Below are 4,695 nucleotides of genomic sequence, written 5' to 3' on the forward strand. Positions count from 1 at the left end.
TTGACATTTTCCATATTATCATCATGTTCATGGGGAAGGGGTTGAACTTCACAAGCATATACACAACGAGAGGTATCATGATCATAGGTTTCACAATTAGAACAAAACATGCATCCTTGGGGCATTGTATTGTAAGAAGAGGGGGAGGAAGTATCCATACAATTGCCTCCCTTGGTTGAAGGTGAGGTATTACCATGAGTATTGGACCTTTCTTTCATCAATTCATCCATTTGCTTGGTCATTTTGGAGATTTGGGTAGAGAGGTTGTTGATTGCGTTGGCTTGCTCCAATTCATAAACACCCTTACTATATAAGTAGCATCCCTTTCTCCTTCATACCAATCATCATAGTGCTTTGCGTCCTCCTCTATAATACACTCCACTTCATCCTCTCCTTTGTTCATGATTGGACCGCCGGCCGCGGCGTCTAGGCTTGTTCTTCCTTGAGGTGTGAGACCTCCATAAAAAGTGTGAATGAGTTGATACTAAGGTATCCCATGGTCTGGGCATTGACGTTGAAGTTCTTTGTATCGTTCCCATGCCGCACTTAGAGACTCACCACTCTTTTGGCAAAAACCTTGGATTGAAGACCGAGCCTCAGCGGTCTTCCTATGGTTATAGAACCTCCTCAAGAAAGTCGTAGTGACTTGGTCCCATGTTGTTAGGGAATTAGGGGGCACCTCCTTCTCTAGCCATTCTAGACCTCTCCCAATTAGAGAAAATGGAAACATCTTGAGGCGAATATGTTCTTGAGTCACTCCATTGACCTTTACTGTGTGACAATATTTCTCAAACTCTTTTAAGTGCTCATGAGGACTCTCAAACTTTCCACCCGAGAATTGTTTCCTCTCAATTAAAGCAATCAAATTAGGCTTGATCTCGAAATTGTTGGCTTGAGTAGTAGGAGTTAGGATCCCACTTTGTGCTCTAAAGGCTTAAGGAGCCCCAAGACGACTCAAAGGCGTATTCTCTCCCATTTTAGGACCTTCTTCACTCTCGAACTTATAGGTTGAGAAAGGGTTGATTTCCGGACTCGATGATGAGTTAGGGCTATCTAATTCTTCACTTGAGGGTGAAGAGGGTGGAGTATCTTCTAATTCTCTTACTCCTCTCGTCGGGGTATGAGAATTTCTACTTCTTGCTCTTGCTTCTCTTCGAAGTAGGGACAAAGACCTCTCCAGCTCTGGATCGATGGGAATCAAAGATCTTGAGCGGGTTCGTCCTCTGTTCATACAACAAAGCTAAGAAGAACGTAAGCATTAACAAGTAACAAAAGTAGCAAACACTAACAAATAAAAGGTGAGATAGTCTCAAACAAGCAATGAAATAGCAATGGAAGCCATCTCCCCGGCAACGGCGCCAATTTGATAGAGGAATAATCACGTCGTGAGACAACTACACCTAAATCAAATACAATTTATTACACTCGAATTATCCTAATACAAGTATATGGCAAGAAGAGGGATCGAACCACAGGGAGAAGCACATAAACACCGCATTCATCACTAGACTTTAAGCTATCTCGGGACAAAGAACAAGAATGACTAAGAGATTAAATTAAAGGTTATTTTAGTTAAAATCAATATAACTAAACACCAAGGGAAATAGGTAGATGTAGATGTCGCTTGATCATGCAATAACATAAAAGCAAATCAATAGTGAACTAAACATGCATGAATTTCAAAATAAGGTTCAATCTAACTGTCTTCTGGGGTTAATCGGTTTCTCCTAACATAGCCTCTATGTTTCCACACTAGAACCATATATTGGGAGGTACAATCAAAGAACAATCGATAGTAATGAACCTTAACTAAGTCAACTTCCGTTCCTTGGTAGCAAAGATTCACCTTTAATCAACCAACAATGTGCACTTGCAAGAAGATCTAAGAATATCAAGCATGCAAAGATTTTAATCACAATTAACTTAATCCCAATATTATAAGCATGCACAATTAGCAACTACACCATTCCCACACCCTTGGCTAAGTGAATACCCACATATCATGTTGAAAACAATATCAATCACCAAATTAATAAGCATCAACATGATCAATTAGCAAAGAAGAAAAATCAAAGTAAACAAACTAAATTAAATGCAAAAGTAAAGATAAAGAATAAGAGATTACTCATTGATTAAAGTTGAAGATCTATAAAGACTTTAACAAGCTTCTTCTTCAAAATCCAAGTTCATCAATGAAGAAATCCACACTTTCTCTCTCTACCAAATGAAGACTAAAAGTGTTTCTTTCTCTAGATTAAGCTTAAAATGTAGAAAATTAAAGCTAAGTTAATCTAATTACATCAAAACGTTCTAAAATGGGACTTATATAGTCCGTACACGGCCAGCTGAAATAGAGGAGTGGTCATACCGAACACTGGGAAGGTTCGGCCGGACTACAGGGTAGGTTCGGCCGAACCATGGGTAGGTTCGATCGAACCTCCCTAATCTTGGTCTGGTAAAACTTCTGAGGTTTGAGCACTCCTGCAAAATTGCCAAAATGCAACTTGACTCTGCCTCGACGTTCGGCCGGACAGTGGAGCAGGTTCGGCCACACCCTGGTTCTACCGCACCTTCAAGGGGTTCGGCCGAACCTATCTAGAATCTTTCTTCTATCAGCTTCCCTTGAGCTTAGCTTCCTCCTCTTGAAAACCCCGGTGGTTCCTACAAAGCATAAGCATGGAAATCAAAGTAAAGAGTAGGAAAAGGGGCAAAATCTAGGAAAGTAGATGCATAAAGGGAAAAGGAACTAAGTGCAAAGAAAAGGATGCAAACAAGCCGTAAATGTGGGAAAATGACCATCAAAATAAACCTTAGTCGTGGCATAAATTCCACTCATCAATAGGACGTGTGGTAATTCATCCGCCCATAGGTTGCCAGCTCACTCAATTTTCTTTTTTATGCCGTCTGAGATTAACTTGTTGAGGCTTCAACTTGGCCGTTTTCTTGGGGTCGGCCGACTAATGTAAAATAATTGGATATCCCTTGATCTCTTAACCAAGTCTTTAGGTGAGGAGTCTCAAACTGAGGACCATTGTCAAAAACCATAGACATAGGCATCCCGAAACGAGTGATAATATTCTTCCAAATGAAGGAAATGACATCCTTTGTCTTGATGTATTTGAACGCCTCTACCTCTACCCATTTGGTAAAGTAATCCACAGCCACTAAGATGTAACGCTTGCCGCCTGGAGCAGTCGTATATGGACCTAGAATGTCCACGCCCCATTTAGTAAACGGCATAGGACTGTGGATGGTCGTTAGGTCAGTGGCCAGACGATAAATCAGCTTGCCAAACTTTTGACACTAGTCACATTTTTTAACCATCTCCATAGCATCCGACTCCAGGGTAGGCCAGAAGTAATACCGCCTGGCCTGAAAGCTAAGGATCTGCCGCTTACATGAAAGGCACAGTCCCGGCGTGCAATTCTTCGAGGATTTCTTGCCCCTATTTTGGGGTCACACACTTCAAAAGAGCCTTCATGAAACCTGCTTTGAATAACTTTCCTTGCGTTATCTAAAAGCTTGCAGCCCGCTTTTTCAGCACGGCCACCTCCTGAGGTGAATCTGGGAGGGTGCCGTCTGTTAGGTATGCCCGGATGATATCCATCCAGGTGGAGTTTCTGTCAAGTACTCCAATGGGGTCTTCATCAGATACACTTCTTTTTTCCATGACTTCCCAGAAGACTAACCGAGGCGTTTCACATGAGAAGGATGAGGCCAGTTAGGACAGAGCATCTATCTGATTGTTTTTTATTTGGGCACTTGGCTTAAATTGAAGTCTTCAAGTGTCCCAGCTTCAGCCTTGACCGCCTACAAGTATTTGATCATAACCGGATGGGTGGCCTCATAGACACCACTGTATTGGCTTACGACCAATTGAGAGTCAGAGCAGGCGTCAATTCTCATTGCCTCTGCCGCCTTGCACATCCGAATGTCGGCTAGCAGGCCTTCATACTCGGCCTCATTATTTGTCCCCCTCAGGAGACTGACAAATTACAACCTGCACCACAGTCGTTCATTGTGGAGCTTCCGTCCACATACACTTTCCAAACCTGATTGATATGATCCGGCTCAGCCGGCCTTGTCATTTCAACAATAAAGTCGGCGAATGCTTGCCCCTTTATTGCCTTCCTTGGTTCGAAAGTGATTTCCAGACCCTGTAACTCAATAGCCCATTTGAGCATTCGACTAGAGGACTCTAGGGTTGTCATTGTCCGCTTGATTGGTTGGTTAGTGTAGACCGTGCCCGGATGTGCCAAGAAGTAAGGTTTCAATTTCTTGACATCCATGTAAAGGGCATGACCAAAATTTTCAACCATGGGGTACTAAAGCTCTGCGTTTCTAAGAACGTGGCTAATGAAGTACACCGGGAGCTGGATGTCGTCTCTTTCAGCTAAGAGAATAGCAATGTGGGCATGATCTGAAACGACCAGATACATATAGAGCACCTCTTTGGGCAAGGGACTGACCAACCTTGGAAAAGAGTGCAGGTGCATTTTCAGCTTTTAGAAGGCGGCTTCAGCATCATCCCCCATTCAAATCTAATCTTCTTCCTGATCGCCTGGAAGAAGTAAAGGCACTTGCCACCTAACCGACTAAGAAATCTTCCTAGAGCTGCCAGATAACCAGTTAATTTTTTAACTTCCTTCACAGAACGGGGCGACTACATGTCGATTACCGCATGTATTTTTTCTG

Source organism: Chenopodium quinoa, unplaced genomic scaffold, assembly GCF_001683475.1.
Source record: "Chenopodium quinoa cultivar QQ74 unplaced genomic scaffold, ASM168347v1, whole genome shotgun sequence".
In the NCBI taxonomy this organism is placed as follows: Eukaryota; Viridiplantae; Streptophyta; class Magnoliopsida; order Caryophyllales; family Amaranthaceae; genus Chenopodium; species Chenopodium quinoa.